The following is a 27867-nucleotide window of genomic DNA, read 5'->3' on the forward strand; positions in this document are numbered from 1 at the left end:
CAGTATATAATGAATCACATTCTGAGATCCCACGATTTCCTGGTTCATGTGCTATGTTTTGTCCTCAAGTAGCTGAAGAGCATCTCAGAAATGGACAAAACGAATGACATAGTTTCAAACCAGAAAGTGTGGTAATCGTGAACATCATCTGATCAAGGCAAACCACTCTCTCTCTCTCTCTCTCTCTCTCTCTCTCTCTCTCTCTCTCAAACACACACACACACACACACACACACACACACACACACACACACACACCAGGTAATGTTGGAAATTATTGAGCACAAGAAAAGAATTTGAGTTCCAAGAAAATGAGGTCCATATGCTGCTCTTGATCGGCAATTATCCAGGGACATTTAATTTTCCTCCAACACTTCACCTTGGGATTGCATGAATGGTTATACTGTTGATAGCAGAAAACTAAGATATATAAAACATTTCCCCCAACTTGGAACACGTCTATTACTTTCTGATGATGTGGTGAAGAAACAGCTACTAGGTTCTTAGTTCTGGGAAATCTGAAAAGGTCCCAGTGTAGGGAGCAGAATGGAAACTCTTCATACCAAAGTTAGCTATCATTTATTTATTGTGCACTGGAGGATCCATATGGTCTATGGGTGACATGATGTGCAGGGTTATGGAGCTGTAACAGAATACCCCGAGGTTGATGTGAACTTGAACGCAAGCTGTGATGCTGAAGCAGCATTTCCATAAGCAGCATTTCCATACTTTCCCCATTGTCACAAAGGGGGAAATTTACGGAAACACTGTGCTCACATCTACTGCTTCAGAACAGTGTCCATACTTGCTCTGAAGTCCACACCAGCCCCATGGCACAACATTATGAAAGCAGTGTTTCTGCAAATTTCCCCATTTGTGACAATGGGGAAATTGTGGAAATGCTGCTTCTGCATCTGCTGCTTCAGAACATAGGAACATAGGAAGCTGCCATATACTGAGTCAGACCATTGGTCTATCTAGCTCACTATTGTCTTCACAGACTGGCAGCGGCTTCTCCAAGGTTGCAGGCAGGAATCTCTCTCAGCCCTATCTTGGAGAAGCCAGGGAGGGAACTTGAAACCTTCTGCTCTTCCCAGAGCGGCTTCATCCCCTGAGGGGAATATCTCGCAGTGCTCACACATCAAGTCTCCCATTCAGATGCAACCAGGGCAGACCCTGCTTAGCTATGGGGACAAGTCATGCTTGCTACCACAAGACCAGCTCTCCTCCTTGAAGTCCACATCAGCCTGGAGGTACTGTGTTACAGCCCCATAACACTGCACATAATGTCAGACTGTAGTCATTATCTATAGCACATGTATGATGTAGATCAATAGTTTATCCAGTTTTGCATCTTACCTAAAGTATTCAGACTTTATCAATGTTCTTACAACATTTCAGGTGGGTGTTCCTCTTTAAACTGGTGGTTTTTATGGGTAAAACAATATATATGTCAGGACTCCTGAGGAAAAGGAATTTATTTTTGGAACAAATGAAAGATATTGATGCAATTAGGTCAGATATCCAAGGAGACCTCAAACAGGTTGACTTCCATACATTTGTGGAACAGATTACTGAGTTGTTTGAAAAGTGTGGATTTTGATAGGCGTGTATATGTAAAATTGAAGGGAAATTAAAACAAATGAGCCCTAATCATTTATTCATTTTTGCAGTGAAAATGAATGTGAACGAATGCAAATGGACTCCAAAAGAAAGTCCATTCATACTGGTTTCATTTTTTCATTTATTTGCATTTGTTCTTACAAATCCAGTATGGAGCCAACTGAATTAGAATAGTGTGTACAGTATGTCCATGTCACAGAAAGGCCATGGGGTATGGGAAGAAAAAGAGAGCCGTGAAACTGAGGCATGTTTTATGAAATGGGATCCCCATGTTTTATTTATCTGGAATTTGACAGGCTTGATCCTTTGGAGGGGTCACAGAATACCTGAAAATATCATGGTATTTGAATGGAAAACACACAGTTGCAAGCATCAGAAGACTAAGAGGCTGTTCTTAGCACAACCTAAATCAGGTTAGGGATGCCCATTCTGGGTTAGGCTGCATGTGAGAACCACCGGGATCGGGCCTGATCCTGGCGGGCTAGCGCCACCTAATCCCATTGTGAAACCCGCCTCCCAAATGAGGTTAAGGGAGCAAGTGCTCCCTTAGCCCCTTTTAAAAGTTATGTGCCGCACCAGCTGCTTTTAGCCAGCTCTGTAGCAATGATGGGAGCCCATCAGTTACTGCGGAGATCCCCACAATACACTGCACACTCGGACGGTGTTTTATAGGATTTCCAGGGGCTAGGACAACACATCCCATCCCCCAACCCGAGACATGTGGTGAGCGCACCCAGCAACAGAAGGTGAAGGATCATCTGGGCAGTGAGCATGCCCAGCAATGAAGGAGTGGCCGTCTGCGGGGAAGGTAAGTCTCATCAGGCTTCCTTGCTGCCTGTCCGGTAGCCCTCTCAGTTGTGAGAATGGGCTCTAAGTCTCCCATTGAAATCAATGGTAAACAAATGTGACTGGGAAAAACAAAAATGAATTAACTGAGTGATGAATCAAATCAAATAATAATGAATCAGGAAATGAATCATATTTTTTTAAAAAAGATCAAAATGAAATGATTTTTTTTTCTTGCACACTGCTAGATTATAAGATTGGTAATATAAAAATGCATTTTCTTGGTGCTGATGATCTGCAGCATTTGGGAATGTTTATTGTTTCCGTCCTAGCTATTGTTTATTTTTTAACAATTTTTTTTAAAGTTTTAAAAAGATAACGGGATGGCAGTTTCATTAAGTAAATGATGTAGGGTGCCACTATCAAACATATTCCAGAGTAGTTCTGTTCAGGTTACCAGGAAAGTACTGGGCATGCTCACTGCCCAGGTAAGGTTCTATAGGTGTGATCAGATTCCCCATTGTGTCTAACAGAGCCAATCCTTCCCCACAGTCCCTTCCTATACCTGGCTGTGCCATTGTCCTTCCCTTACAACACTTCTGTCTACTGTAGCGCCTCATGACTTGAGGTGGCACTGGTGCCATCACCACTACCTCCTCCATTAAGACAGGAGCTGCCTTCCAGCATGTCCTTCAAAGCAAGTACCCAGGTCAAACATTTCCTCCATTTCGTCCACAAAGTTCTACACAGGACTGAGTAGTTCTGTATAGAACTTTGTGATCCCTTCTTCTTGCTTCCTTTGCCAAGTGGGGTAGCAGACAAATTAGACATGCATTGCCCTTCACTGAGAGGAGCAGAAGTTGTTCTTTTGCTCCTGGGCAATGCATGTGTCACATCAATAGCATTTGTAATACCACAAGGAGAAGCAGTGGATGCATGATTGTTACTATGCTCCATGACTATGCTTTGGCTTGAGTGGGGCAAACTAGCTTGAATTGAGAGCTTGAGAGCCAGCATGGTGTAGTGCTTAGAGTGCTGGACTGGGACCGGGGAGACCTGAGTTCAAATCCCCATTCAGCCATGATACTAGCTGGGTGACTTTGGGCCAGTCACTTCCCTCTCAGCCTAACCTACTTCACAGGGTTGTTGTGAAAGAGAAACTCAAGTATGTAGTACACTGGCGCTCTGGGTTCCTTGGAGGAAGAGCGGGATATACATGTATAATAAAAAAAATATTATAATACTAATTAGGTGCAAATGTGCATACAGCCATGTTGTTTTATAAGGTAGCTGGAAAGCTGGCTGTGGCTAAAGACACTGTCAATATTAGGGTACCCAGAAGGAAGAAATAGAGTCACGTCAGATCTCTTTGGAAAACAAGGCTATGTTTATTAAAGAACAGAAATTTACAAGATAAAAGTGGTAGCTGTTGGAGAACCGACGACAGAAAACTGACAGAGAACCGATGACAGAGATCCCAACTATGAGATGCTGGTCCTTAAGTATAGTATCGAATTCCAACGGATACAAACTTGAGAGGATTCTAGCATAAAGAGGCAGGGGAGAGAGATGAAGGAAGAGAGAGAGAGCAAACGAGAGAGAGTCATAATAATATACCTATCCTAGGCTGGTCTGCAAAGCTGGTGTGCAAGGACAGAGAGCTTGCTGCTGACATCCTTTGTTAGGATAGAAGGCGGCAAAGACTAAAAGATGTTACAGGGAGGGGACCAAGTCTGAAAGACCTCTAGCACAAGAAAAGGCACCATGCCTTAAACTATTGGTTGCCGAAGTCCACTAACTGGGGTTGTACTAAGATAGGAAGCTTCAGCTGGTACAGAACACAGTGGCCAGGTTGGTCTCTGGGTCATCTCGGAGAGACCACATCACTCCTTTGTTGATAGAGTTACACTGGCTGCTGGTAGGTTTCCAGGTAAAATACAAAGTGCTAGTTGTAACTTATAAAGCCCTAAATGGCTTAGGCCCTCGGTATTTAAGGGAGCGTCTTCCTATCTATCTATCTATCTATCTATCTATCTATCTATCTATCTATTTATTAAAACATTTTTATACCACCCAAAACTTACGTCTCTGGGCGGTTTACAACAGAATAAAAACAAAGTAAAACATTCGTTAAGACAAAAATGGGGGGGAACACACACATTACAACAATTAAAATTTTAAAAAATAATATTTTAAAACAGCATTAAAACCATTTAAACCACTAAAACAACATTAATTAAAAGCCTGGGTGAAGAAATGTGTTTTTAAAGACTTAAAAAGCTGTCAGAGATGGGGAGGCTCTTATTTCACTAGGGAGCGCATACCAAAGCCTCAGGGCAGCAGTGGAGAAGGCCCGTCCCTGAGTGGCCACCAGACGAGCCGGTGGCAGCTGCAGACGGACCTCTCCAGCAGATCTCAGTGAGCAGTGGGGTTCATGCAGAAGAAGGCGTTCCCTTAAATACAGGTAGAAGGCATTTCCATAGTTTAAATCCCTTAAATTATGAGCCCCACCGCCCATTGAGGTCATCCAGAGAGATCCTCCCCATCTCTGACAATTTTTAGAAAGCATTTGAAAACCCACCTCTTCACCCAAGCCTTTTCAGTTCTTTAAAATTTTATGGTTTTAATTTGTAGGTGGTTTTTAAATTGTTAAATTGTTTTAAGTTTTTGTATATATTTTAACTTGTTTTATGCTATTGTTAACTGCCCAGAGACGAAAGTGTGAGGCAGTGTACAAAACAGATAGATAGATAGACAGACAATCACACTTAGGGGTTTTCCCTAAATTACACATTGGTTGTATAAGGGGTATCCCTAAAGGAGTATCCCTCAAGGTGAGGGGGGAAAGCATTCCTTTATAGGAAAAGTTTGGCCTCAGGGAATGGCTAGGTGTATGTCCATCTCAGCAATGATCCTTAATCACTCTTTAAAAAGTTTTGATTAGTCTAAGGATCATGAGAATCTTGATTCTATTAAGGCTTCCCAAAAGACAAAGGGACCAGTGTAGGTTTCTTCCTTCAGGCTGAGATTCTCCAGCATGACTCATCGAGAGCAGTTTCTGGAGCTCTTATCATGAAGAGCTTAAAGACATTGAATAGTTTTAATGTCTCTCCTAGTGCTAACCTTCTGAAAACCCCTCCAGGAAGCTTTTCACACAGGGCTTTTGAAGCCCTTTAACTCGCATCTCCTCCGGAATGGAGGGGGTACTTTCACATATCGGCTAGATTTATCCCGAAGTCCCTGCGAATTATCGGGAAGCAGTTCACACACAATTCGGGTTCTTCACTGCACATTAGAGTGTAGCCCAATTTATATCTGGGGTTAAAAAAAATCCATTATTTGTGGCAGTTTTGGGGGGTAACTTCGAGTTTGCAGTAAAGCCTCTCAGTAAACTTGCGGTAAAGCCCTCTGTGTGTAAAAGTCCCAGGTGCAGTAAAGAGGAGAGTGAGGAGAGATTGTGAATGTATGTTTTCCGCATATTTCTTGCACAGGACTACTACACTGCAAGCACTTAGAGCACTTGGAGTACCACTTTCCACTGAGTGCTATTGCACTAAAAAACAAGATACATTGAAACTATGTGTTTCTCATAAAAATCATCATATGGACATTTTCCGGTCTGTGATATTGGTTCTTCTGTTGGCTAGTTTTCTTTCACTTGCATCTGTTGTTAATGAAAACTTCAGAGAAATAAAATTTCTTTCCTGAGACTACTTGGAAATCACAGAAAAAATATTATGGAGAAGTGTTGTGTAAAATAAATCTTAACAGAAGGCAAGTGCCCAAGTATGATGCCCATCAGCTCAATAACCTTTCAATCTTCTGAAGAAGAAGAAGAAAAGAATTTAAATATACAGCAAGATCTTTGATAAATCTGATAATATACCTCAAGAGGACCTAATTTATTCGCAATATTGTGGTTTTACTAAACCAAGGCTGGATAAGAACTAGATTAAGCAGCATGATTAATGTGCTGTTGGATCTGAACACAAAGTCTTCCAGTAGGGTGGTTAAAACTTTATAATAAAGATCCATGAAAAATAAGGCACTGAGCCAGCTGTGTCTGAAATCACAGTAGATCTGGCTGAAATAATATAGTATATCTGAAAAGACTGTTTAATATATTCAGCTGCACAGAGGAATACACGATGCAGAAAGTGAGAGACTTGACTTGCAATCACAAACAACAACTAATTCATAAAAGGAGAGGAGAGCTGGTCTTGTGGTAGCAAGCATGACTTGTCCCCATAGCTAAGCAAGGTCTGCCCTGGTTGCATATGAATGGGAGACTTGATGTGTGAGCACTGCGAGATATTCCCCTCAGGGGATGGAGCCGCTCTGGGAAGAGCAGAAGGTTTCAAGTTCCCTCCCTGGCTTCTCCAAGATAGGGCTGAGAGAGATTCCTGCCTGCAACCTTGGAGAAGTTGCTGCCAGTCTGTGAAGACAATACTGAGCTAGATAGACCAATGGCCCTGTCCACCCCCTGCACAGTACCTCCAGTGACTGTTGCTGGTGTCTATCTTATGTTTCTTTTTAGATTGTGAGCCCTTCGGGGACAGGGTTCCATCTTATTTGTTTGTTATATCTTTGTGTAAACCACCCTGAGCCATTTTTGGAAGGGCGTTATAGAAATCGAATAAATGAATGAATGGTCTGACTCAGTATATGGCAGTTTCCTATGTTCCTATGATATCAGATATTTATTAGCAAAATAATGGGCATTCGGGCTGTCTATGAACCCCATCGCCCACTGAGATCATCCAGAGAGATTTGTCTGTAGTTGCCACCAACTTGCAGCCTTCTTTGTTGCCAACCTGAGACTCGGAAATAAGATCTTCTCCATCTCTGAGAACTTCAAAAAAGTCTTTAAAGACACATATATCTTGACGAGGACATCTGAGGGGGCCCTGCTCCGGGTGCCGACAATGAGAGAGGCCCAGCTGTCGTGCATTCAGGACAGGGCCTTCTCTGTTGCTGCCCCCAGACTCTGGAATGCTCTCCAGTGGCCATTCGTTCCTCGGACTCCATCACGGCTTTTAGAAAGCTTGTAAAGACTTGGCTTTTTACCCAGGCTTTTACATAATCGTTTTTACTGCTGCTTCTGGGTGTTTTTATTTGTTGTATTGTTTTATGCCTGTTTTTATATGTTTTTATACTTTTAGCATGACGTTTTTATTGTGTTTTTATTGTATGTTTTTAACTTTTGTAAACCGCCTTGGGGCTATCTTTTAACGAAAGGCGGTATAAAAATGCAAAAATAAATAAATAAATAAATAAATAAATAAATAAAATATATTCACCCAAGATTTTTCTAACTAGACTTGTGGTTTTAGATAGTTTTAAGGTTTTAATTTCTGTTTTAATTTGTTTTATTTTGCTGTAAACTGCCCAGAGACGGAAGTTTGGGGCAGTGTAAAAATATAATATAATTCAACAAACAAACAAATAAAATAACATAACATTTTGGATGTGAGGGCAGAAAGGGAATTAGTTGGTGCTTGCATCAGCTGTGAATCTTCACATGGAACAAATGTCCCTCCTAATATTCTTCCCTCCCTGGAAGCTATAATGAAGAAAAGCAGAGCCTGAGTGCCTACCTGACATTATCAGCCAATAGACTAACCCCCTCTCTCTTCTCATACTTACTTGCATACAGATATAATACATGTACAAAGCCTCTCACACCCATTGAGCTAATTCAAATTGTTGTCTAGAAACCGAGTGATCCTCACTTCAGGGTGGAACCAGATATCTGTAGGGGAAGAACAGCAGTTCAGTCCACAAATAGCAAAGCAAAACCAGTTTGCTGAGAAAGCAGCAAAGCAAGAGGTCTTGAGACAGTCCTTTAGTATTGAAGAACTACAAGGATTTATGTAAAGAAAAGGTTACAAACCATGTGAAAGAGCCTGCAGCTTAAGTTCAGCTGTAGCTCATGGCTGAAGAGAGACCAAAACAAACAGCCATTTCTGGAGAGACAAAATGGAGACTAACACTGGAAGAAGGGAGGAGTCCAGCACTGTTATCCATGACCCTAAACACCCCCCCCCCCCCGTGATCACTATGAGACATTGGAGCTGAGAGCTGATGCTGCCAGGGTCCTAGCTCCAACAATATTCTCAGCAAACATGTGGTCCCAATCCTGCATCTGCAGAGATGTGAAGGCCAGTGCAGTGGTTGGAATGTTGGACTAGAACTCAGGAGACCCAGGTTCAAATCCTTTCTCATGCACGAAGGGTGACCCTGGGCCAGGCACTCTCTCAGCCTCTCCTACCAACCTCATAGAGTCATTGTGAGGATAACCTGGAGTGTGTGCATATATGCTGCTCAGACTTTCTTGGAAGAAGGGTGGGATAAAAATAAAATATGAGAATACAAGCTAGGGACACTTTCTGGGGGAAATTATCACCTGATGTAGGGTAGCATGGGTTCACCACCTGAGCCTGCTGCTTCTCACCTGTAGATTCCCCCATCCATAGATCATCTTCATTCTATTCACCACAAAGCACCAAATCAAGGATATGAACTGCCAAATGTGTAACTGAGCCCATGATTGTAATGGAGCTATGAAATCCTGAGCTGTAGCAGACATGGGGTGGGGGGCCTTGGCAAAACTTGGGGAATGAAATTTACCTTTTAAAAAGAGCCAGCATTCCTGCGCACAGCAAGCCAAGAGAGATGTGGGCTGGGGTGTTAGGCTGTGGGAATTCCATTGCCTCTGTCGAGGGAAGGTATAGACATTTCCAGTAGCAGCTAGAAACACACACATATATACTTGCAGGACACCACCTTTATCTGTGTGTGGATGGAGAGAGAGAGACCAGCAAAAGTGTGTATGGGGGAGCCTTCCCACATCTCAGAAGAACAAATCATTGGCAATCCCTGTCTCCTGTTCAGTTTTGCTTTTATACGTCATTCTTGTCAGCAATGTACAAACATCCTGGCTTAGTAATCAAACTAGACAAAATATACTTGATGTTGGAGCACTTAAAGAGGCATTCTGCTGAAGTGTTGGGCATAATATGAGAGGTTCACACTTAGGGTCATTTTTAATGATAGAGTGAGAAAGCACCAATAACAAATACCTTTAGTTGGAAGGTGAAAGTCTCACCCAATCTACTTCAAAAATGACTTTAAAGGGGTAAGCATACTAATCCGTAGAGGACAAAAAAAGGATGAAATGGGGGGGGGGGAGTGTAGAAAGCCCTACATATAAATAGTAAACAGGCATTAGACATTTTACTACTCACAGATCTCCAGAACACTTGCTTTATTACAATCTGTGGCACAACATACTAGCAAGGAAAAAAACCTCCTGAGAACCTCTGGCAATATTTTCTGGGAAATATTTCACAGCAAATGTGTTATTTTGACAATCTACAAGTGTATTTTCAGAGTGGAAAACTGAGAAAACTCCCATTTATCTGTCTTATATGTGCTCTCATGAACTCCATTTCAGGATTGTTTCTACATTAAAAATGGTTCTTGGAGTACTAATCTCACAACTTTGCAAATTAATTATTGCATTACCAAGATATTTTCTTTGCTAGTATTTTTCACATAGCTAGACATGTTGGATTAATTTTCCTGCATGCCCACTCCATTTTTCTCTCCTTCAAGCCTGCCTTGGTAACTTATAATGATCCATATTTTCCTTGCCTTCCCTGTTTCCTGCTGTGCAGTTTGGCCCTATGATAGCTGTCATTAGGAAGCTCATAACAACACAAAAATGAGCAGGGCACACTTAGAAATATTATGTGGATTAAAATGCAACCTGAAGCATATTTTGGCAGATATTCAATATAGGCTGCCATCCAGTTTTATAGCACATTGGCTATACAGAAAAGAAACTGCCGGGCTGGTGTAATTATCCCCACAGAAAAACATTTCCTAGTGCAAAACAATGTTTGTCTCCATGGGACAATTTCATTTAGACAAACAATTCTGACCGATTGGTTTGGATGAAAAGGTTTCATTTGGTATGTGTTTGTTGGGGCACTATTCTATGTTCACACAGAGCTGTAGCTTCTTGTTATTTTCTCTGCTCCTGTACTTTTAGCAGCAGCCTCACATGTAAAAGCTAAATGTTTGTATGCTAGACAGCTGCTGACAACAGAGATTGTCTAAAAGTGAAGGGACTTTAGCTTAGAGGTAGAGCACACGCCTTGCATTCAGAAGGTCCTGGTTCAATCCCTGATGTCTCCAGGTATGGCTGGGAAAGTTCCTTATCTGAAACCCTGAAGGGCCATTGACCATCAGGCCCCACTCAGACATAGCGTGAAACCTTGGCTTGATGAAGCTGTGTTAATCTGTGAAGCTGAGAATCATGCCACAGACAATTGGCTAACCATGGTTTGGTAAGCTCTGGCTTCTGGGCAGAGGAACTCCTCCCTCTTCCTAGTCTGCCCAGGCTGTATCCCAGCAAGCTCCATTCTGCTTGTGTCATCAGACTATTGGCAAAGCATCAGCACTCTAGTGAAGCTGCAACCATTGGTTGCAATGTTCGAGGGTGGTATGCTCAGCGTGATTGTGCCTTTTCAGCAGTGTTTGGCCACCCTCAACAAGGCAAAAATGTGTTAAATCTTTAATCACACAACTCACACCACTGTCTTCTGCAGTTGGGGAGGAAGGGTCTTATGGCCCCCTTCTTCCCTCCCCTGGGAAGAGTGGATTGGGCCCCTTTCTTCCCACTTGTACTGGTCAAAGATAGACTGCACAAGTGGTCCCACTACTTTTTCTCGTATGTTCGCAGAATGAGTTTGTTACCAACAATGGCCATTTTTGACATACCCACACCAGCCCATTCTCTAGGAGATATATGAGGAGACACATGATACCCTCCCCATTTCTCTAGAGACTTCTGTTTTTCCTCCCCCTAGACCCCCCATCCCTATCCCGTATGTATGGATAGTATGAGACTGCTAGGAAGAGGGCGAGATTGCTTAGGATTTGGCTCTTTGATTTTTGCTAGCATTGCTCTATTTTTTGTACAAGTTGGTAGGGCAAGGGGGACCCAGCCCCTTCCCCTGGGTGCAAGCATGCTTGGTCCTGGCCAAACTTCATGAGAAGAACTGTCCAGCTAGACCTGTTGTTGCTACTACTGCTGCTATGAATATTTATATCCCACTCTTCAACCAAAGTTCTGAAAGCAGTTTCCATAGAAAAAAAAATTCTACATAAATAAAATGGCCCTCTCACCCCAAAGGGCTCACAGTCTTAAAAGTAACATAAGGCAGATGCCAGCAACAGCCGCTGGAGGGATGCTGTGCTGGGATTGGATAGGGCTGGTTGCTCTCCCCCTGCTAAATGTAGGAGAATCACCACTTGAAAAGGTGTCTCTCTTTATTCAGTTAGTGGGGTGGGGGTTAAGAGCAGGATTAAATCACACTTCTTGTGCAATGAAAACAGATTCTGCTCCAGAGTGGACCACTCTCTCATGAGAATGCCTAGCCATAGAGACACACATGCTCACAGAAGGGCTTTTACTGCCCGACACAATTGACAGTTCCACCAAAGCTTGGGAAGCATCCCTCAGCAACATCTCTCCTGATCCTTGCAACTGCCAGGAACTGAGAATAAAAGCGCCCCTTAAAAGAGTCTGGTCTCCTTGCAACTCATCTACATGCTTGGTTTTGATGTTCATGGTAATCTGGCTAGCTGGCGATTGTTCTAATCCATGGGTATCCTGTCCCAGATGCCTTGCGGTTGCTGGTATGCCGCAGCACCGGATCCTGCTGGTACTGATTACCAGAGATGTAGGACTCATCCTTGGTCTCTCCTTGTCTGCCCAACCAACCTGGAACCGCTCAAATACCTGAAGTGGCCTGGACTACTTTGAAGTCTGGAAGGGGTGGGTGGAAGGGGAAGGTGCAGAGTAGGAGTTCTGTTGTGAACCAGGTCCCTCCGACTGTGGGCCCCCCTATAGATGGAAGGTCTAGCTCATGAGAGTGCAGTCAAATGGAGAGCTGAAAGGCATTAGTGTTTCTGTTTTCTCTTGTGTACTGGCCCTCTCATGAGAAGGCTAACCCCCTGGCTGGCAAGCCAGCACAAGGATGAGAGTGTGTTGGGTCTTTCTCACTGCTTTGCCTGGGCCTGCAAGCCTGGTGGCACCCTTGGTTACAGTGAATCAAACCACAGGATCCTTTGCCTGCTTAATATACATAACCCTTCCCAGGAAGTCAACAAGATATCTTCCTGGAGTATCAGATGAGTAGTCCTGGCCCTTCTGTGGTCCGGCAACCTGTGTCTTCCCTCAGGATCCTCAGGCATATCCCTCAGTCTGGTCCCCCCCCCCCTTTATGAATATTAATGCCAAAGAAACCACATTCCATTGATAAGATCTGAGCGCCCCAGGAATGGGGCTAGATCAGGTGTTAGGTCAATGAAAGGGCTCCTTGCACATGTGTCTAATCTTTTATTTAAAGCATGCTTTCACCAATACATTCTGTCCCTTTAATTTCAGGAACTGCAGGAACATGGCATCCATGTTGCCAAGTAGCAGCAGAAAGAGCAAGGGAAAGGCAGAGGGCTGGGCATCAGGTCTGAGAGGTAGCCAGCAAGAAACGCGGCTGCCCTAGAACTGACGCATTTATAGGTTGCTCTGAGCTGGCCTCTCTATGGTAGTGGGAGGAGCTTCTGCACGAAACCCAGGTTATGGCGCGTGGCAGAATTTGGACAACATGATGCTGCCTTCCAACCTCAGGTTTCAACAGTGAAACTCACTACGAACCAAGGTTTCAAATTCAGGTTTGGAAGTGAAAATGGAGCCACAGCTGGGTGACAAAACTGTGGCTTCAAACATTTGGATGATCACAAATTCAAACATCTGGCATGTTTACCTCTGGTTTGGCGTTATGTTAGAATGGGACCTCAGAATAAAAATACTGACCTGGATGGATCAATGGCCTGATTCAGTATAAGGCAGCTTCATATGATTGTTGAAGAAACAGAAGGCCCTGCCTGTTTCTACAGGAAAAGGACCACAATCTGGGCAGCACATTCACTGGCTCCCAGCAGAGTGAGTCTTTCTCACGGCCATTTCTTTCAGTCTCTACCTTCCATGTGCCAGGAATGGTAGCTGGGAAAGTGGACAACCCAGCAGAGGTTGATGGCAGTTGTGTGCCTTATGTAGCATTGGAAAACTTAGTACTATAACAGGCCTTCCTGTTCTCTGGCTTTCCCAGCAATGGAATTGAAAATGAGACATCCATCATTGAAAATGAAAGGTCATTTATGTAGTTGGTACAAAACAAGCTATAGCAGAACTCTGAATAAAAGGTTAACAACAACATCGGCTGATATCTGGTCAACTTACACCTGTGTAGCCATATTGAAGTTTAGTTAATTCTTGAGTAGTACCCTTGAGCAAGTTAGTCTGGATGTCACCCACTGCCTTGTTCCTCCCTAGTTCACAGCACACAGTTTACTCAACATACAGCAAGCCATCAAGCTCAGCTTGGCACCCCTGTTCAGGTGGGCACCCTGGGTGACTACCCAGCTCACCCACTCCTAAGGTTGGCCTGAGTGGAGTTCAAAGCATACACACCAGTACTTGGATTATGGCAGAAAGCTAAGGGAGCCCTTAACAAAATCCCCAGACCTCACTCCCTGATTCCTCCCAATTTTAGGAAAACCCTCCCCCTTGTAGCCATGAAAAACATAAGCCAAAGGAGCTTCACAAATGGTAAGGAGCTCGCCTCCCCCTGCCTACATTATTAGTTGAGCACTGTGTGTTATTGTACACAAGTGTGAATACTACTTTTGACAATAATAAAAATCAAGCTTTGTTTTAAAAAAATCTTGCAACCAAGCCAAGTTCAGACATACATGTGCACACATAAACACAACTGTAACTGGTCCAAAGGTAAAACAAAAATGAGGTGGTATTTCCCGCCCCCCTACACATGTGTTGTCCACTCTAACACATAATGAGAAAACAGGTGCTGTCTGTATTAAGCCGGCACAGTTGGATGTCAAGGTTGGGGGAGGCCATGGATTGATCTGACATTGTAGAGATATTCATGGCATTATTTCTCCTCCTCCCTGCTCCCTGCACAATATAATCTCCTTTTTACTTGCTTGCCTATTAATCAACCCATTCTAGTGGGAGGTTTAAGAGTTCATATTAAGCAGCATATTTCAATCTTTGCAGTCTCATTCCTGGCTTCTATTTCTGGATCATTGTGTTCAGAATTCTGAGGTACAAGTTAATTAATATGTCAGCAGTATCTCATTTAGATGGGAACAGGATAACACTTAGGCCTATTCCCATGCCTTGATATTGGGTTGTTATCTCTGATTTGGACAGTGGAGAAGGAATTTCCATATTTTTCAAGCATGAAAAAACAACAACTCAATGTCCTGCTTCCAATCTGTATCCTTAAAAAAGAAAAAAAAGAAAACCCTCTCTAGCTATTTATATTACTCTTATGTAAATTTTATACCAAATTCTCTCTGACAATTGCGTTATTCCTTCCCAAAGTGAGGCAGAAAGTCTTGATCACTGAGGAACGAAAGAGACACGACACAGGGGATCTGTGTCTGATCTCCCAAAGCTCTTTTATTTTACTCTAAAGTAGTCACCAGTGGAGAGGTTCTGATTTTGATAAACAGCAGCCCTAAGGGTGGGGTTTTTTTTAAAATCCCTATGCCTTTCCCCAGATCTAAATCACCCCCAAAGCACCTCTGCGAGAATTAGCACCTCTGGGGGAAATCACCCACAATTAGCACCTTGGCAGGGGAGGAATACAGGCACAATGTAGTAGGGATGTGCACGGAACCGGATGGGGGTGGTTCGAAGGGGTGGGGGTTGGACTTTAAGGGTGGGGGAGGGTGCACATACCCCTCCCCCTGCTTCTCCCCTGCCAGTGCTTGGTTTCTGTAAACTCCTTCGGGGTGGTAGCGTTCCCCCTTACCGCCCCTTCCCCTTTTCGGCCAGAGGTGGTAGGAAATACCGGGCACGCCTGCGCATGAGCCTGTGTGACATGCACGAGCACGCACACAACAGGTACTTCCGGCCACAGAGGGGAAGGGGCGGCAGGGAGGTATGCTGCCACCCCAAAGGACTTTACAGGAACCAAGTGCCGATGGTGGGGGGGTGGGGTGGGGAGAAGCAGGGGGAGGGGTAAGTGTACCCTCCCTCAACCTTAAAGCCCAACCCCCCACAAATGTTCAAACCAGCCAGTGTTTGAACCTGTTTGGAGGCCCGTAAAAGGGGCCAGGTTCGTGCACATCCCTACAATACAGTGGGGCAAATAACAGCAGGTTTCGGTGGTAAAGATTTAGTTCAAGAAAATAGTACGAAGGGCAGGTATTAAACACCACCCTCCATAACAGCAACTCTGATCAAAATTGGAGGGCATACCCTGGCTTCTTTAAAGTAAAGCAAAAGTTGTGAGTGTCAAACATAGATCTCTCACCTCACATTTGTGTTCTGGACCCCACATACCAATGTAAGCTTTAAACCTGGTTCATGTTACAGCTGAACCAGGCTAATGTGAGACATTGAGGCTATTCAAAAGTGCAGTGGAAGGGAGCCCAGCTCGGTTCCCACCGCATGGCTCCCGCTGGCAAGCCTGCTTTATTTCCCCACCCTTAAATGAGGTTAGTGGATCAAGCACTCCACTAACCACATAGTTTGGAAAATGTACCCCCACAGTGTAGCTTTGTGCCATGGTGACTCACAAGGAGACACCTGACCAGGAGGCTACAACAAGTCTGCCAGTGTTGGGGGGCTTCCCAGAATGCCCCACACACTAGTACGGGGCATTCTGGGACTCTGGGCCAGGCAGCCCCCAATCCCCACCGCCCCAACTGGCTCTCTGATGGAGCCGGTAATCATGTGGGCAGCTGATCCGGCTGCCCAGGGTGAGCTGCCTCCTCGTCTTCAGGGAGAGCAAGTCAAGCCCGCTCTCCCCGCAGAATCCTCTTGGGCTCTCCACACTGCTCATGGGGAGAGCCTTGTTTGCCGAAAACAGGGAGACAGAGGAAGATCCTAGTTCTAGGATCATGCAATATAAGAACGCAAGAACAGCCCTGCTGGATCAGGCCCAAGGCCCATCTAGTCCAGCATCCTGTTTCGCACAGTGGCCCACCAGATGCCTCTGGGAGCCTACAGGCAGGAGTTGAGGGCATGCCCTCCCTCCTGCTGTTACTCCCCTGCAACTGGTGCTCAGAGACATCCTGCCTTTGAGGCTGGAGGTGGCCTTTAGCCCTCCGACTAGTAGCCATTGATAGACCTCTCCTCCATGAAGTTATCCAAACCCCTCTTAAAGCCATCCAGGTTGTTGGCTGTCACCATGTCTTGTCATAGGTCTTGGGGGGGAGCTACCATGTGCATAAATACACATGTCTCACATTCGCCTGATTCAGATGTAACATGTAACATATTTAAAGCTTACATTTGTAGTATGGAGTGAACTACAGTGTCCCATTACATGCACATATAGGAAAATGGTTTGTATAAACCACAGCAAGTTAACAGGAAGCTCTTTTCTACTTCCCCTCACTGCCCATTGTTGGCACAGGGGGAAATCTTTCCTTCTGCCTTCCTACGAACAGAGAGAAATATTTTTCCTCCTCTTCCTTTTCTTCCTATTCCCTACAGCTGCTGTCATTCCACCTCCTGCTCCTCCTGCTCTCTGGCTTTTGAAAAGGTAAGCTAGATACTCTCCTCTCTACTCCTCCACACTTCTATCCACTTCCCATTCCTCATACTCTACCTAAAATAGGAGCTGGAGGAGGCAGCAGGAGAGATGTGGCAACATTACCCACAGGTAGGGGAGACATTAGGGTGAGGTGATTGTTGGAGGCAGCATGTAGCATTACAAGGGCAGAAGAAATGCCCAAGACAATGAGTTTCTTATAATGCTCCGTAGCATGCAGGAGTGGGAGATTGATCTCTGTGAAAAGGATATCAGTGTGTTTCCACATAAAGTCTGTTTGAAAATGGAAGCTCTTTTTAATTGTGTACACAGGGTCAGAGGACGTACTTCCTTACAGAAGTCTGAAAAGTAGTTTCTCATCATGGATTGGCAGCAAATGGCCAGCAGATGGCACTGCAAAATAGTGCAATGGGGAAGTTTTTCTTCATCTCCTTTTTCTTCCTTCCTTCCTTACCATAGGAAATTGAACTCCACTGTATTAGCCACTTTAAAGGGGATTCTGCTTTTTTAAAAATGACTAATGATAAAAAGAACTCTCCCTTTGTCAATGAGGTAATATTCTCCCTGCCCCACTGCCGCTCAGCATTTAAATAGCACCTCTTTTATGCATCATTCTGAAGCTGTGATATGAAACACACACAAGAGACCCAGTTTGTGCATTGGTTTGTGCTTACCACAGTTGAAAACTCAGACCAGTGTTTGAGATTCCAAATGTACAGGCAAACCATTTACCTGCTTTCATTTCCCATGTGCTCACCAATACAGTCTCTGGGTAGAGTGCTCCCTGGGGGTAGAACGATGCTCATAGGAACATAGGAAGCTGCCATATACTGAGTCAGACCATAGGTCCATCTAGCTCAGGATTTCTACACAGACTTCTCCAAGGCTGCAGGCAGGAATCTCTCTTAACCCTATCTTGGATCTCCAGGGAGATCCAAGGGAGGGAAGCTGGAACCTAGATGCTCTTCCCATAGCAGATCCATCCCCTAAGGGGGATTTCTTACAGTGCTCACATGTGGTCTCCCATTCATATGCAACCAGGGCAGACCCTGCTTAGCTAAGGGGACAAGTTATGCTTGCTACCACAAGACCAGCTCTCCTCTCTATAATGATGGTTTGTCAGTTCAGTCATCATACCAAACCAAAGTTAGCACAAAACTATACCTTGCAACCCCAATTCAAAGCATGATTTCTGATTTGGATTTCTAGCCAATTGCCATGGCTTCTCAATTCATACATACAGTGCTATGCACAGCATTCATTATTGGGATTTGTATTGACCTGATCCAGGTAATGATCAAATCATCGTGGGTTGCATGACTAGAAGGCAAGCTTGGTTGCTATGCAAGACAAAGTCAGCTAAGACAAGGGCTCAGCAATTCCTTAGATTAATTAACACAGCAGTAATTAACATAACTTAGGTAAAGCTAATTAACATTAGGAAGTTTAGTTTTTCAAAACTATTAGGAACACAAAATGGGGGGAAATGGCTATAGTTGTTAGCTGCTTGCCTTGAAGTGACTTGAACATTTCCAATTCCACCCCCTGTGAGGAGAAAAATGGGATAATTTTCAAGCTAATTTAAGGCTTGAAAATTACCCCAAAATACTCCCTCTGCTATTGCTGATCCTTTAAAATGGCTTCCTTTAAAATGATAGGCTTCCCCTATCATTTACCGATCTGGCAGTGAGTGGGATGTTAAATTTTCTTTCTTTCTTAAAACAAAAGAATGCTCTAGCAACTGCCCCCTCCCCCATGCTAAATGTAGCTTTCTCCTCTGGGGGCTCTTGGGAACCAGGAGCCTCTCCAAGGACTGTGGGCATTATGAATACCCATGGGAGGAAGCTATGTCTGGCAGGGGGAATTTGCTGACACTTACTTTGAAGGTTGCGGGCTAGCAAACCTTTCTGAAACCTAAAAGAATCAGGGGTGCTTTCAAAGTTTGGTGCTCATTTGAGGCAAGCTTTTATGAAGCTTGCAAGCTTTTATGAAGCTTGCCAAATGTTTTTATGAGCCTAAAGCCAAACTTTGGTGACACTTTTATTTCCTGGGAAGAAGCCTCCCAGTGGAGCCTACGTCTGAGGAACCTTGGACAGATTGCACTGTAAGTACTTTAATTTCTCTCTGAGGTGATTCTCATGATCACCCGAAGGCGGGCTAAGGGAGCCTAGCCTGCTTTCGTGCAATCGTGTGCTACAATGGGAGCTGCACGGTTCCTGGCAGCTAGCCCTCTGAAGTACCCCTCTCCTTAGCCCAAGTTAGCAGAGTGAGCGCTCTGCTAACCCGGGCTTCCGGATCATGTGCTGCCATGGAGTGGTGCTATGCCACAGTGACACATGAGTAGACCCCCACTGGGAGTCTGCAAGCAGTCTCCTGGGGTCGGGCATCCTGGGACTTCTGGTGGCCATGTGGCCCCCGATCCCTGCAGCCCCCGCTGGCTCCGTGATGGAGCCGGCAGTTGTGTGGGTGGCCGATCTGGCTGCCCAGGGCTCCGCAGACCTCATTTTGGCAAGTGATTGTGAGACTCGCCTCTCTCTCTCTTCCCTGTAGACCAGGGTATTGTATTCTATTTAGCAATCCTTTATGTTTTGTTGTTTGGAGGTTTGTCCCAGTGGGGTTCCTGTAGAAAGTGTGAGAGAGGAATCGACCCTGCTGTAGGTACAGTGATACATGTTACCTGTGGATCCAGCAAACCAAACCATCCTTGGTTTCGTGTATTCATGTTGGGGAACTGACACCCGACCTCGGCATACGTGGGGAGAGGGAGGTGGGGAAAGGGTTAAATTTGTGTATCCACAGTTCAGGGAGTGGCCGGAAATGCCATTGGAGGTAAATTTCGGACACCATTTTGTGTGCGGGAGCCATTTTGTGTCTCATTTAGTTTTTAAAAACCACCCCCCCCACACAAAAAATCATGGAATAATGGCAACATTTTGGCCTCTGGGGGGCATTGCTGGACTACTGGAGGCCCACGGAGCATGGTAGGGCACTTTGCTTTCTGTTTTTTTGCCATTTATGGCAAGATTTTTGGGCCTCCAGGAACCTAAATCCCATGATCACATCGAGTTTAATGACCCGGTATTTGTGATTTCGTTATCCATCATAATTGTGGAGAGCAGAACCCCCACAAATACTAAGGTCCACCTGAATGCTGCCACAGCACCAATTTGCTGGGAGACAGGAGAGTACTTGACCTGCAAACTACCCCTTCCTCTTTCTTCAAGAAATGATTAGCACTTTATTCCTTCCCAGAAATGCATGAGAAAAACACTTAATTCTTTTCTGGCACAGTTTTTAATTTGTTGCTTGGCTAGACCTATGCTTGCAAGAGGATGAAGATGTCAAGTAACTCTTCTATAGGCAACTTTAGGGGGAAAGTGTTTAGTGTGTCATCCTTACAATAGAAACTGCTCCTGTTTTAGGCCTCACTCTCCCTCTCCCTCCCCTTTTCCTGTCAGTCATCTTTTACTATTGCTCATGTTTTATGTCAGATGCTGAAGAGAACAAAATCTGTGTTTCATTTACCTCACCTGGAGCATTTCCAGATAGCAGGCTTTACTGTGAGTTTACTATGAGTTTGAATTTGCCCCACAAACCCGACACAAATAGTGGTTTATTAGTTTTTTTTACAACTGACATAAATCAGGCTGCACTCTAATGTACAATGAAAAACCCGAATCATGTGTGAAGTGCTCACAGGGGCGTTGGAGTAAATCTGGCTGATATGTGAATGCACATCCTCCATTCTGGAGGAGAAGCAAGCTAAAAGCCCCATCTAGAAATGTTCTTATTGCCTGAATACCAGCAAAAAAAGCTCCAAACACCTCAACAATACATTCACACAATCAAAAACTAAGGCTCTCCACATGAGCAGTGTAAAAAGCCTAAAGGGGTTTTGCGGGTAGAGCGGGCTTGGACTGACTGCCCAGACGATTACCAGCTCCATCATGGAGCCGGCTGGGGGGCAGGGTTCAGGGACCTTCCAGCCCCCAGAAGCCCCAGAATGACCCGCATGATGTGAAGAGGTTAGTTGTAGCCTTCCCGTCTGGGGGTGGGGTGGGTGCTCCTGAGTCGCTGCGGTGCAGAGCCATGCTGCAGCGATACGCAGTCCTCTAACCTGCTTTTCAGGCGTGAAACCTGGGTTAGTGGTGGGTTACAAAATAGGGATTGCCGTCGCTGGGATCTGCACAGCTCCCAGTGGTTCTCATGCACACTGGACAACTGCACTCCCTTAGTCCAGTTTCCATGTGCACATGAGAATCGCCTCACTGTGTCCTACCCACATTTGGGAGCTGTTTGTGCTCCCAGTTTTTGGTTGTGTGGAAGCAAGGTAGGAAGAAAACCTCAGTAGAAGTGATTGTGTGGAACCTGGGTAGCTTTTCCTCCTACCTTGCTTCCACACAATCACTTCTACCCAGATTTTCCTTTTCCTTTTACCTTGCTTCCACACAACCGAAAACTGGGAGCACACAGAGGACCGGGTCTCATGATCAGTGAGACCTGGTTTGGGACGGTGAGTGGGGAGAGCGGGCTCCCTCCCCACTCACCTGCAAAAACCAGGTCCAACTGATCGTGAGACCCGGCTCGTTATGTTTATCCTCACAACAATCCTCTGAGGTAGAGGATTGAGTTCCATGGCTGAATGGGGATTTGAACTCAGGTCTCCCCAGTCCTAGTCCAACACTAACCACTATACCACACTGACTCTGGGATTTCTTCCCAGCTACAGCTGGCCTGAATGAGATCGCATCTATATGGTTCTTTATTGGAAAACAGTGTGAATTATTGCTCAGTCTTTTTAGAGTCACAATGAAACTCTTATTGTTTTCTCTTTCTCTGTGCACTGCAACTCTCTGCATGTCTACTCAGAAGTAAGACCCACTGTGCTCAATAGGGATAAGCATGCTTAAGCATGTTGACTCAGAAGTAAATTCCATTGAGTTCAGAGGGCTTACACTCAGGTAAATTGTGAAACTTTACCGAGAGCACGAGTGCAATGCTATCCCTATCTTTTCCTGGTTAGTATAACTACTTCAAGTGGCTTTATTTGCCAGTATGACATTGTGCAACTTTTGTGTACTAAAAGAATAGATGAGGAACACGTAACGATAGACTGTTTATGAAGTTATTACCTTAAATGTTACTACAATAATTACTCTTATGAGTAATTTCTTATGAGCAGGGTCATTCTTGCCGTCTGTTAAATATAATTCATTTGCACTTCAGAGATAATGACTAATCTGTTGCTGCATTAATTTTACAGAAACAACACCCCTCCATCTGAAGCATCAACTTTTATTAATTCCTAATGTCCACACATTAATTGATGTGTTTCCCCCCCCTTACTTTGTTTAATTGTGTAGAACCCTTTTCTATAAAGCCAGGACTGCTGTTTATTCATTGCAGACATGTTCTTTTTCTCAGACTGACTGAATACAAATTCAGGGAGTAATCCTGAATTCCTTCACTGTGAATCTGCAGTCTACAAAAGTATTGCAGCTTGTGAGAAATGGAACTTGCCATGACTGGTATCTTGCAGATAGGTGGTTCTAATGTTCGAATTACAGGGGGGACTGGTCCCCATAGCTTTTGTGATGTTTAGGTACTGTTTTGAGAACATTATCAGGAGCATGCTTCCAAAACATGATTGGTATCTCTTGCACAGTGTGGAGACAGACTGGTGTGGATAGTTCACTTGTTAAGAGAAGTTTAATTAGTGAAAACAACAATCCATTGGGCATCATTGCCATCCACTCTGTATCTCAGATGATACACACTTCCTTGGGGAGGGGGGTCTTTAAAAAAGAAATTTAGTGAGTCCAGAACTGAGGGCATTTCCCTTTCTGGAGCCTACTTCTCACAAACAGAGTGAGAACAAAGAGGAAGGGTATTATTATTGTGGGGGTTTTGTGTGTGTGTGTTGAAGACTCCATTAAAAAACAAAACAAAACCCAAAACCCAAATTCAGAACACGTTAGTTTTGTGATGGGAGTTGGAAGTCCTCCATTGCTGTCTGTCTCCTGCAATGTACTTGGTATCAATCAATCAGTCTTTATTATGGTCATAGACCAGCATAGTGTACTTGGTACTGGCCTGTTAAAGGCAGGCCTTTAACAGCAGTTACATCTGTAGGAATCATCAGTATGGAGATGTTATAAGTTGCTAATGGCTGCATTTCTGTAAATTGTGATTTCCTTGATTTGTGATATGTGGCAACCCTGGGGGTGAATTTGCTTAAAAGTTCTTCACAAGCCGTGATTTTTTTAAAAAAAAAAGTATTTAAAAGCGAAAAGACTGAAACAGGGCGGAGTCACCATTGGGCGAACGGGTTCAAAGAACCCGGGCCTCACCCAATCAGGGGCCGTGAGTGCAGCCCCAGACACGCCCCCTGCATCTGACGTCAGAGGCGGGGGTGTTATTTTGATCCCAAACGGGGCCACGGGGCCCTGTTTGGAGCCAAAATCAACCCACGCTGCATTGGCAGCATGGTCGGAGCAACTCTCCCTACCTTAAAGGCAGGGAGAGCCGCTCCTAGTCCCGCTGCCAATGCAGCAAGGCTGATCAATCTCCGTCCCAAACAGGGCCACATGGCCCCATTTAGGAGAGCAATCGGCCCGTGCTGCATTGGCAGTGTGGCCGGAATGGCTCTCCCTTCCTTTAAGGCAGGGAGAGTTGTTCCAGCCCACGCTGTTCAAAGCAATCCGGGCCGATCTCCTTTCCAAAGGAGCGGCCCTGTTTGGAAGGGAGACCACACCCTTGCGTCTGATGTCAGACGCGAGGGCATGGCTAGCCGGGCGCGCCTGACATCAGATGCGAGGGGTAGGGCCGAGGGGCCGCTGTGGTGGCCGCACACTGGCCGCCGCCAGCCTGGCTCTGCTCCTGAACTGAAAGTGTCCTGATTCAGGCTAGCCAGGACTAGAGTGGCAAACTGATCAGAAAACAACCAAAGTGAGCTGCTTTTCTGATGGAACAGCAAATTAAAGTTAGCAGGTAAAGCTCTTCACAGCATGGAGGTATGCATGATTACCTGCTAGTGTCTGCCCATCTAGCTGCTGATAAAGATCCTGTGCAGCAGCAGATGAAAACCTTGCACATCCCTTCCCAAAAGTAGGGATGAGCATGAACCATGGTTTGTGCACAGGTTCAGCACAGAACCAGTTCGAGAGAGGTCTGAACTGGTTAGGGACCGCTGGTGGGGGGGGGGGAGTGGAGAGCTGGATCTTTAAAAAGGAGGAGAGCAGGTCCTTCCCTGCTCTTTGCTACCCCATTCAGCTTCCTGCTGCAATGGCGCTCCCCCACAAGAACCCACACACAGCTCAGGCACACGCATGGTATTTGCACATGTGCTGACACCATTTGCGTGGTCAGTATGGTGTTGACCATGCAGGGGTTCTTGGGGGGAATGCCATCGCAGTGGGAAGCTGCATGGGGTGGTGGAGGATCATGGAAGCTCCTCCTTTTAAAAGATTGCACTTGCTGCTGCCTCATCCCGGTGGTGCCGAACTGGTTTGGGGCCATACCTGTGCATGAACCTCAGTTTGTGCACATCCCTGCCAGAAAGCTCAGGCTGAACAAGAACTTAGAGCTACATCTTCCCCCATGTAAAATCTCAACAGAATATCCACTAGATCACACTGATTCAATGAATAATCCTCTCCTCTTTTTTACTTTAAAAGAGTTCTTGATAGGCTCCAGACTTGTTTTGTCATCTCTACTAAACATGATTCAAAATGATGGCTGTTCTGTTTTGACAATATAAAGGCACTAGCAATTTTCAGCCCGTCAGATTAACGGGCGCTAGGAGACCGCCCCCCATCTCCCACGGGGCCGAGTGCGGCTGCCAGCGGACCCAGTCCTTCCCAGTCCGTGGCGTCCGCCGCCATCGGGGCCAGTCGCTCCGCAGCGGCCACCGCCACCTCTTGCTGAGGCCGCGGCTCTGCCACCGCCTCGCCTGTACTCCCGGGGCGGCGGTGGCCGCCATCGGGGCCAGTCGCCCCACCGCGGCTGCCTCACCCGCACTCTCGCCGCGGCGGTGGCTGCCGCCATCGGGGCCAGTCGCCCCGCTGCGGCCACCGCCACCTCTGGCCGGGGCTGCGGCTCTGCCGCCGCCTCGCCCGCACTCTCCTCCCGGTGTTGGCGGCAGCCGCTTCTCCGCCGCCGCTTGTCCTCCTCCCAGCCCCAACATGGCCGCCGTGTCCCCGCGGCCGTATCTTTCTCGGCCGATCTGGGCATGCGCTTTGCGCATGCCCAGAACGGCCGAGAAAGACACGGGCCGAAGAAAGACACGGGATCACGCTCAAGCTTATTATTATAGAGGATTAGGAGCATAGGAAGCTGCCTTATTTCAAGTCAGACCATTGGTCCATCTAATCAGTATTGTCTACAGTGACTGGCAGGCAGCAGCTCTCCAGGTTTTCAGGCAGGAGTCTTTCCTAGCCCTACCTGGAGATGCTGCCAGGGCTTTAACCTGGACTTCTGCATGTGAAAAGTGTGTGTGTGTGTGTGTGTGTGGCATTCTGGGGAGCCCCCCCCTCCCGCCAATGCCAGGAGGCTTGCTGTAGCCTCCCGGTCAGGGGGCTACTCGTGAGAGCTACGCCATGGTGACGCACAACCAGGAAAACAGGGTTAGTGGAGCGCTCGCTCTGCTAACCTTGTTTAACGGGGGGAATTCAGCGGGCTTGCTGCCGGGAACTGTGAGGCTCCTGCCAGTTCACACATGCAGTGGAAACCAGGCTGGGCTCCCTTATCCTGGTTTCCACTGCTGGTGAGAATAGCCTCATAGTCACCTATCCAAATGTAAATCAAGGAGAATCTGGTTTAGCAAAGGGGACCATGTATGCTCACTACCACAAGACTGACTCTCCATCCCATAATATATATCTCTTTTCAATGGAAAAAGTCCCTTTTTACCCAGTTAGCCCCTGCCCCCTTCATTTAGGTAAAAATGAATTCCTGGAGAGCAGAGATTGGGGTCCCTTGCCTGATTACTGTGACCCTGATTTCCACACATCCAAGGGTCCTGTTTGCACAGAGCCTATGAGGCTCTTCTCACGATTGGTGAGAAAAACCTGAATGGGGTTTGCCCGGAGAGCGGGCTTAGCACACAAGCAGGCACGCAAGCAGGCAGGCTGCTCCGAGTGGCCGAAGCAGCCCCCCACACGACTGCCAGCTCCGTTACGGAGCCAGCAGGGGCTTGGAGGATTGGGGGCCACACAGCCTCCGGAAGCTCCAGCATGCCCTGCGCACGTGTGCAGGGCATGCTGGAGAGACCCTCAAGCCAGGAGGCTGCTTTTCCGCCTCCTGGTTGGGGGTTTACTCGTGAGTTGCCGCGGTGTGGAGCCGTGCTGCGCCAACTCACATTTGGAAAGCCCAGGTTAGCAGAGTGCTTGCTCCTCTAACCTGGGCTTAGGGGAGGGCTACTTAAGTGGGTGACCCGCTTAAGAACCACCGGGCTTGCAGCCAAGCCCAGTGGATCTCAGAATGGTAGACAATCGGGCTAGCGGAGGCTAGCCCAATTTTCTACCATTGTGTGAATAACCTCTATAACTATAGGCTCACAACCAGCATGATCCATGTCTTGTAAAAATGGAGGTACAGATAATGTATACACAGATTACATTTGTTCACACCGAGATTACATATGTCTTGAGAATACCCATATAGGCTTTGTGCAAACAAGAAGCTTGGAAGTCAGGGGCATGGCCAGCTGGTGAAACCTCAATTTCCTTCCTCCATGCATTAATTTCTACCCAGATGAACACCCAAATGCCCATCTATTATCAAATAACTGAATGGAAGGAACTGAACATTTTAGAATTAAGGAAATATTTGCTTAATACATGCATGGAATGTGACAGGCAGGCTAGTAAGATAAGATTGCATCAGGACAAGCACACTATTTATTCTAGAGAGTGCTCCCCCACCCCCACCATTAATCTTTGCCTCTTTACCAGTCTTATGATAAGATCAATCTCCTTGGCTTATTTAGAAAACAACATACAGGCTGGCAGGAAAATAAGGCCTTTTCACTCAGATCTTTGCTTGTAATATAATCTTTTACTTGAACTATAATGTTGATTGACTTTAGACAAATGAATAAGCAGGTCCCTTTAAAGATCCCTTGTGTGTCTGTTTACTGTGCTAGGTCAAGGTCAGAGTAATACAACACCTTTATGCTTGCTGTGAAGAAAGCCTAATGGATTAATTGGCATCAACTGAGAAAAGTCATGACTGAGTCCCCAAGCCACTTTTTGTGGCAGCTGGAGTTATGTTTTAGTGTTTTATCTCTTTGTTTTTAATCGCCTGTTGTCTATCTTTGTTTTAATTGTGTTTGTAATTATGGAAGCCACTGTGAGAACTTATCTGCTACGCAAGCAAGTTTAAAATGCCGGAAGAAATAAGTAATATGAACTATAGCATTGCTAACTACATAATTGTGTATATGGGTCTAACAGTGGTCCACATGCAAAATAATTGGGACACACACACACTATGATGAAGGGGTAAAGCTTCACCTGTTGAACTTGCCTGCCATACAGATTTGCAGGGCATCAACTAGGAAAACACAGTGGAGACCCTAATAACAAGTGCTCTGAAAATGAATGATTATGATGAAAACATATATGCGGGGATGGCGCTGGGGATTAGACAAATTCAGGGAGGACAGGTCAATGAATGGCAATTAGTCATGAGAACGAAATGTTCAGAGGAAATACAGCTTTGAAGTTTGGGTGGGCACATTCTAGCCTCAGCCCTGACATTATCATGTGTAGCAGCCTCTATTCATTTGATGTGATGA

The 27867-nt window shown here is 45.6% G+C and overlaps 2 long non-coding RNA genes across 3 annotated transcripts in view; one reads left to right on the top strand and one right to left on the bottom strand.

Annotated features, from left to right (window-relative positions):
• Positions 1-3807: 3807 nt before the first annotated feature.
• On the bottom strand, positions 3808-19892 carry LOC128340858 (uncharacterized). 2 transcript variants are annotated; one of them, XR_008314035.1, is made up of 4 exons: positions 19747-19892; positions 9040-9124; positions 8056-8161; positions 3808-3952 (listed from the first exon to the last, which is right to left on the bottom strand). It is a non-coding gene; the product is annotated as an uncharacterized LOC128340858 (long non-coding RNA). The 2 variants fall into 2 exon arrangements; XR_008314034.1 differs by having other exon boundaries at positions 9040-9201.
• LOC128340856 (uncharacterized) overlaps positions 19707-27867 on the top strand; it is a 102492-nt gene continuing 94331 nt past the window's right edge. Inside the window, exon 1 of the long non-coding RNA XR_008314031.1 lies at positions 19707-19727. This is a non-coding gene — a long non-coding RNA (uncharacterized LOC128340856). The remainder of the gene's footprint in view (positions 19728-27867) is intronic.

Source organism: Hemicordylus capensis, chromosome 1, assembly GCF_027244095.1.
Source record: "Hemicordylus capensis ecotype Gifberg chromosome 1, rHemCap1.1.pri, whole genome shotgun sequence".
Taxonomy (NCBI): Eukaryota; Metazoa; Chordata; class Lepidosauria; order Squamata; family Cordylidae; genus Hemicordylus; species Hemicordylus capensis.